Source organism: Rhagoletis zephyria, unplaced genomic scaffold (assembly GCF_001687245.7).
Source record: "Rhagoletis zephyria isolate East Lansing unplaced genomic scaffold, Rhagoletis_zephyria_1.1 Rzeph_scaffold_01768, whole genome shotgun sequence".
Taxonomy (NCBI): Eukaryota; Metazoa; Arthropoda; class Insecta; order Diptera; family Tephritidae; genus Rhagoletis; species Rhagoletis zephyria.
The window spans coordinates 16382-24872 of record NW_016158852.1 but is presented as its reverse complement, the minus strand read 5'-3'; positions in this window follow the sequence as shown (position 1 = coordinate 24872).

Sequence of the window (8491 nt, the reverse complement as noted above, 5' to 3'; positions counted from 1 at the left end):
CGGAACATAAATACGATTTCTTCGAATAGAATGGATGTGATTTTCCAATATTATTATGCGTTCAAACTTTTAAGGTATTTCGTCTGAAATAAGTATATGTATATTGCATTTCTGTAGAACAATGATTCGCACCCATTTTGAAATTGCCACCTACTATACTGTAAAGCTTCTAGGACATTCACTATAGAACCGGATCATTGTTGCCGCCAGGGAGTGAAGAGAAAAAAATTTATTTCGCTTTGCAAATAACCGTGCTATGAAATGCCGCACAACTGGAGAATTTCAAGAACGGATATAACACTTTCCTTAGGTTATTTAAAGCGGCAAATGATCACCAAACCTTAATCTTAGCAGACAAATGTGCCAATGAAAATCGTAAACGTGAATTGTTGGTGAAAATGTTGGACCGAAAAGTTTTAATAAAATATATAAAAATTTTGGGCGGGACGAAGTTCGCCGGGTCTGCTAGTTTAACAATAAAACGAACCTGAAAGATTTATGTACATCAATCAGAGTTGGGCATTATTCGAATAAATTGTTATTTAGATAATTATTCGAATAAAATTTTATCCGTAATATAATTATTCGGAGATAACTTATTCACGAATAAATTATTCGTGAATAAATTTCTTGCGAATAATTTATTCGTTATTTTATTCGTTATTTTAAATAATGAATAAAAACTCATTTTTAACACATTGAGCCACCTTTTACTTTTATTTCTATTGTCAAGGATTGTAAGTTAGCTGAATTTTGTTTACTATTTTATCAAGAATACTAGCCCATTCCCTATGGTTTCGCGGCCCCTGATAAGATTTTTTGCGTTGGCCAATGCAAGAATAGCGTTGAAAACCAAATATGGGTAAAATAAAAATTCTCACACATATTTCTGCCAAAAAATAGCGCTCTGATGCTTTATGCAAGCAAAAATTCCTTTCAATGTCATGAGCTTTACCTCCACTTGTGAGATCTTTTCTAAGCGTGCGTAATCTTCTTCTATGATCTTGCAACTACAACATTGGTCCGATGCGTCAACCTCTAGTCTTATGTCATGTAGGCCAACAAAAGTCCTTATAAGGATGCTGAAGAGCACAGATGTGCGTCCTCGATGTAAAATTTGGCCATTGATATAGGAATTGGAAGGATGTGGTCGAAACTTTCCTTGCTGATTCGCCACTTTTAAAATATCCAAGAGCTGGTTTCCTTGAGTCTTACTGCTGCAGCAATGGCCGCCCGAGCAATTTCATCAAGCGGAGGTAGATGCAAGGTCGCATTTAGGGTATATGACGACGTGGGACATCGTAAATTCGTATAATATAAACATAAAAAACAAAGGAGTCCAGACATATGGGGTTTCTAGAGATTTCGACTGCAGCACCATTATGAATTGCAACCTGATTGTACAATAAGTAGGGATTTTCTAAATAACTCAACTGTAGCGCCACCTAGCGGGTCCATTTTTCGCATAAGTATTTTTCATCATCAGCAGGAAGAACACATTTGAACGAAATCAGTTCATAAATACGGCTTTTATAAATAACTCGGCTCCATCGCCACAAAGGAGTTTTCTAGTAGCCTTTAATAGGACTTTATGCGCATGGAATAACCTCCGAAAATTTGATTTAAATCTATCTAGGGGTTTGAGTTAAATCACAACAACGAAAACGGTTATCATTTTATACATAAATATATGTACATATCTATATACATAAATTACTTGTTTTATTATTATTTTATTCGTTATTCGAATAATTAATGAAGATAATAATTATTCGAATAACGAATAACATAATTTATCCGTCATTCGAATAATTTTTTTTTGAATAACCAAAATTATTTATTATTTACGAATAACAAGAAAAACAATTTATTCATTTGTTATTCGTCATTCGAATAAATTTTGCCCAACTCTGACATCAATAAGGCAAATAATATGTTCATGATTTTTTAGAATTCAGAATGGCGGACCAAAAATGCCAATTTCAATAAGTGTTTCCAAGATAAATTTTAACGGCCATACTTATTTTAATGTATAAAGGATTGCTCCTCGTCGATTTCCTAAATCCCACAGGTGTGATCCATTGGTATATGGTTGACCTGATAAAGCTTCCATGAACAAATTACAATTACTAATTAATAATGCTGCTAAATATGTATACATAAAACGGAGGTTTGACCACATATCTGCGCTTTCTATACAAATTCTTGATTGCAGCTTATCTCAGTTCCTTGACCGTCGCTTACTGCTATTTTTGCACAAGCTAATCCACACCCGTTGTCCAGATTATTTCTTTGTCGAAACTTACCTTTACACAGTCAACTCTCACATGCAATTTTATACTACCACACTTTAGATATTCAGCGACCTCAATAATGTTTTTCGTTAGAGCTGTGCAGTTGTGGAACTCTTTACCTAATAAATTAAAATTGGAAACAAATCTTAAGCACTTCAAATTGGCTATTTATTCTATATTAGCTAAATTTTTTGTAAGCGAGCAACAAAAGAATTCTCAACTCTGGTAAAATTTCCTTTTAGCTAGTTAAGCAACCCTGCTGGTAGCTGGCAAGAAACATGTGATTAGTTCAACGGGATTTAGACACAAAAAACAATAGAAATTAGTAATTATGTGAAGTATTTGCGTAATATATATACTTATTTAAAATATAAATCATGTATATATGAAAACAAAAATTTTCCCTCTCCACTTTCCCATTAACAATTCACAATAGAGCAGTTTTTTCACTTGACAACACTACCCTTCAGGTCGCGTATTTTTTAACCGACCTGGCTGAACTCGGATAAATAGCCGAGTTTGTGTTGTTGCTTTGCGTGTATTTCGTCATTTAAGCGAGTGTTCTTTTGTTCTTCGGTTGCAAAAGAATGGACCTATTCTCATTCTAAATCTTAAAACTTCTACCTGTATTCACTGTTTCTTTATATATTCCTATTTCTTTATATATTCCCTTTTACCTACCTATGTCCATTAATTTTAAGAGCGTTTGTAATAATTGTAATAATTAGTTTTATTAATTATTCACTCGTATATGCATTTTGGAAAAGTATACATTGTCATCATTTTGTAGTTCGGCGTTGTGGAACATTATACTTTGTACGTACGCAAAGCAATTGACGTTTTGCAAGTCAGCTTATATTTCATAAAAAAAATAAAGATCGAATAAAAATAATTTGATTTAAGCGAAAAAATAAAACTCAAATATTAATTATTATATTTTATCTTTATTGGTTAAACTCGCAAAAATTATTGTGGTGGTTCCCGCTTGCCTGGTTATCTGGTTAAAAATAATTTTTCTTTAGTGAATTTTGGTGTTGTACAACAATAACCACATTGTTAATTACAGTAGGACGTACGAACACAAATACGTGAGAATAGTTAAAACCATTTTGCGGCGATTACAACGAGTTGTTTCTTTTGGCTAAAATTTAAAAAATATTTATTATTTTTCGTGCCTGATGTTTTGCGTTGTTTTGATCACAGTATACAGTAATCCAGATAGCCAAAACAAAAAATGTAAATATGCTTATTTGACATTTTATTTGAATGTATTGGTTGAGATTTTTTCTTAGTTGTCGTTTTCCTTAACCCAAATGAAATCTAATTGAAATATTTTCTTATAGTTAAAAATATTTTCAAGTCAGATAAAATATAATAACGAGAAAAAAATCCAAGCAAATCAAGCGTGAAGCTAAAGCGATTATGACCGGATGCAGTTCCTACATAAGTCAAACCGTGTTCCGAACACAACTTTGAGTTAATAATGGTGGTTTGACTTTGTAAAATAGTCCCATCGATTAGGCGGTAAAACTAGTATTCCTTAGCTTAAAGTAGAACTCTCTAATTTTCAAATGCACGAAATTTGTATGTATTTGTTCAGCCGCCTATTCACATTTGAAAGAGGATAATGCATGAATTAATACAAGTAAAGGCGGTTTATGCACGCTAGCTCGAACAAAATTTAGATATTTTAACGAAAGTCAGTGCCGAAGTTGCCTATGGTATAATTTAGGTTAGTGTTAAATTTTGGCGAAATCTGCCAATAACCAAGCCCACCTCCCACGTGGTAATTAAAAATATGTTTGTTTTATTATAATTATTTTTTTACGAATTTTGCTGTTCAAATTTACATTTCAAATATATCAACAAACATTTGTGGGCACTTTTGCATCAGTCGTTGCCTATGGGTTAATGACAAAAAATCCTATACATTCACAATATTTCATGTATTAATTTTCAAATAAGCATATTGTCAATGGCTGGTTTACTGTATACTGTGGTTTTGATAACATATTTTTTTGAATACATAAATAATTTTTAAAAATAGTATTCAAAAGAGATTAAAAGTAGTCCTAAAATGATCCTCTTTTTTACTACATTAATATTTGAGTTATAACTTAATTTTATGGACCTTTTAATGTTTTATTATTAATTGGTATGTTCTATGCTAATGCACAAATTATTGCTTTGAAATATCGTTACTCACCGATTACTTATCAGCAGCACCAAAGAAAATAAGCACGAAAAAATTAATTTTAAGCGCTTAGATAAGCACTAAAATATTGGTAAATATTCTTGCAAATATGCTCGCAAAATAACAAAAATTAAGTACAGCTTAATGTTTTGTTTTTTATTCAGTTTATTTCAAGGATTTTAAAATTACAACGGTCAAACAAGTGTTGCTTGATATTCGTCGTTTTAATTTTTTTTAAATTCGTTATTCTCCATTTGAGATAAATTATTTTAATCCCTTTAATAACACCAATGCCTTCTCGTAAAGACGAACCATTGGCTTTAAATTTTTGTATGCAAGCAGAAACGCAATTGAAGTTACGGATTAATAAAAACCAAATTTTATATTATGTTATTATTTTTAAACACTTCTTTAGTTCGACGAATAACAAAAGAGCCCAAGAAATGGTCAAGAAAAATTTATTGAGCCAAATTTTTTAAGCAGTACACAGTTGTTAAGAAATTTGCTACGCTTTCTACTATGTGTTGCTAAAGTTTGTTTTTGACGAGTACAAGGCATCCTTGTTTTCAATAGAAATATATGCCCGTTCCATTATTTCGTAAGGAAAAAGTGAGACAGCAGGCTATAAAATATCACATGTTAAAACTCCTTGTACACTACTATTCACACACACGAAATAATAGCAATTTATTTCTTGACCATTTACTTAAAAGTTCCGTACTTGCTTAGAAATAAGCAAAATAAGCACGATGGATTGCATTAATTATTTGTTTACATTAATTATTTATTGTATTTACAATAAAAAACATAAATTTTTTTCCTTACATTTTTCTTACTTGAAATGATAAGGTTATCCAATTAGGCGGAACTTTTGTAACTGAACGAACTGTTCAATTAAACGAGTATCTGTTAATTGATTCCCTAGTTAAATGAACCAAAAATTGCGAAATTTTTGAAGTGCAATTACTGTCGCAACGATTGCATTACTTAACGTCTTCGATTAAGATGACTTTTAAGCATTTAAAAAATCAAAAAACTAAATCCTTTAAACTTTATAAAAAATCAGGCCTGTCTTCTCACTACGCCGCGTACTCCATCCTTCGTCATAAATACAATGCCTTAAGCAGAAAATGTTACAGGAATTACATTAATAAAATTCGCATTAACATCGTTCCTAATCCCAAGTCATTGTATCATTTTGTTAACTCAAAACGTAAAATATATGGGTTTCCCTCAACACTGAAATCAGATGATGTTATTTCTAGTGATGATGATATGATTGCTGATATGTTTGCAAATTACTTTGAATCGAACTATTCTGTCGAGCCAAATGAAAAAACTTCTAGCTATCCTTTTCCACTCCCACAGTTTGACCACATCTGTATTCCTTCAATCTCCGCTGACAATGTTCTCCTTCATTTGAATAGTTTAAAAAATTATTTTCTAAGCGGTCCGGATGGTATTCCCCCCTGTGTCCTAATAAGTTGTGCTGATTATCTATATAAGCCCTTAACAAACATCTTCAATGCTTCCCTAAAGCAAGGAGTTTCCCCTTCTTTGTGGAACAAGTCTTGCCTTGGGATTCGACATTAAATCTCCCACCGTTCAAAAACCGCTTGTGGCTCACAAATTTGCCAACGCTGTACAGCCGTAGAGAGATGCTCGGGGTTTTGTTCATGATTAAGATCTTGAACGGGATGGTCAATAGTCCCTTTCTAATGAACCAGATCACGTTTTGTTTTCCTTCTAGGCCTTCTAGACATTACAAGCCCATTAAGCTAACTATTTGTAGAACAAATTTTTAAATGCATGATGCTTTTCGTTGCCCATGCCAGGACTTTAATAAGCATTACGACTATTTTGACACCTCCGACTCACTTTTAAGAAAACCTTACTTGAGATTTTGAATAAATAACATGTAAACCCTTACATTGCATCTTATCCTTCACCTGGTGAACTGTATTTCTGTTCAGTTTATGAGGTAAACGTAAACGTGAATCGCTTTTTTGTAACTAAATAAATTAATATCTTTAACCGGGGACGATAAATTACAATTGTAATCGGCTTCGTATATTTTCGCGACCGCGTACGACAATACGAGCATGGATCGGGAACTCGGCCTTTACGACCATGATCAACAGCTTGTCCACAGCGCGGAGCTGAAACTAGAGCTTTCCGCCTGCCACACACTCAAAGTAATGACTTCGGGAACATGGATCGGAAACTCGTTCTTTCCGACCATGATGAACAGCTTGCTCACGGCGCGGAGCGGAAACTAGAGCTTTCCGCCTGCCACACATTCAAAGTAATGACTTCGGGAACATGGATCGGAAACTCGTTCTTTCCGACCATGATGAACAGCTTGCTCACGGCGCGGAGCGGAAACTAGAGCTTTCCGCCTGCCACACATTCAAAGTAATGACTTCGGGAACATGGATCGGAAACTCGTTCTTTCCGACCATGATGAACAGCTTGCTCACGGCGCGGAGCGGAAACTAGAGCTTTCCGCCTGCCACACATTCAAAGTAATGACTTCGGGAACATGGATCGGAAACTCGTTCTTTCCGACCATGATGAACAGCTTGCTCACGGCGCGGAGCGGAAACTAGAGCTTTCCGCCTGCCACACATTCAAAGTAATGACTTCGGGAACATGGATCGAAAACTCGTTCTTTCCGACCATGATCAACAGCTTGCTCATAGCGCGGAGCGGAACCTAGAGCTTTCCGCCTGCCACACTTACAAAGTAATGTCTTCGGGAACATGGATCGGAAACCCGGCCTTACCGACCATGATCAACAGCCTGTCCGCCCGCCGCACACAAAAGTAGACTGAAGACTAGGCCTCGCCAGCTACCAAACCTGCTATTTTATATTATTATAATTATTATTATTATAAATTAATATGTATAATTATTCTACTCTCTAACATATCACACATACTTAAATATCTAAATGTCCGTAGACCAAATAAATAAATAAATTACGGCAGAAATTTTAAATTTAATGATAGTTTGTAAGATTTGAAAACTTATTGTTAGTTTCGAAAGAAAGATTCAATAAATAAATACATATTATAAAGAAAAGAAAGTAAATTAGATTTGACTACACATATTTAATGCTTTTTCGCTTAATCTATTTCTCTTTTTCGTTTTGATATCAGTAACCATTGAACTATTTACTGCCCCTTTGTTAACGACTACCTCCCAAACGTTTTCCAATCGCAAATTTTACTATTTGCATTATCAAAGAATACAATCATTCAAAATACTTTTCAGAATTTATAAACTCAAAACATATGAAAAAAGAAGCAATGATTGGCAATTTTTTCAATGTTTTCAAAATACACAACTTTCCGAGTTCCCCACACGTTTTTCTAACTTATATCACTTTATTTTTCCGAATTACTTTCTGTATAACTCATAAACTTGCTATTACAATTCATCTACTGTGAACGAAATTCCGCTGATAGGGTTCATATGAACGGCGTTAATTTACCACACAGAGAGCAGCTTTTTCTTGTTTATCAACTACTAAATTTTCTTGCTTGGTATGGTATGCAAAAAATCCCGTTTTTCGACAGAAAATCCCATTCGCCCTTTTTAGTCATAAAATCCCAAAGAAAGGGCGAAATCCTGCAAATTGGCAACACTGGTGTAAACTTAAATCAACTGTCCAAATTTGTACGGAAACTTTTTTAAACATTTCTGATAAATTTCTCCAGCGATTTTACTGAATAATCTTAATAAACTGAAGCCAAGGCAACTCTGTCGCAAGTGTAAACGAAAAGACAGTATGAGGCGTGCATGTAACAGAGCTCTTAAATTTATAAGAATATCTTCTTGATAAAGTTATCGGTTTAGATTAATACTATGAGTCCGAGTTAAACAACGTTTGATATGCAACTAACTTTATTCAAAACTAAACATAAGTAAAAGCTTAAATGTCAAAGAGGTTTAACATTACCAATAACAGATGTATGTTAGAGCATAACAGAGTATGCAT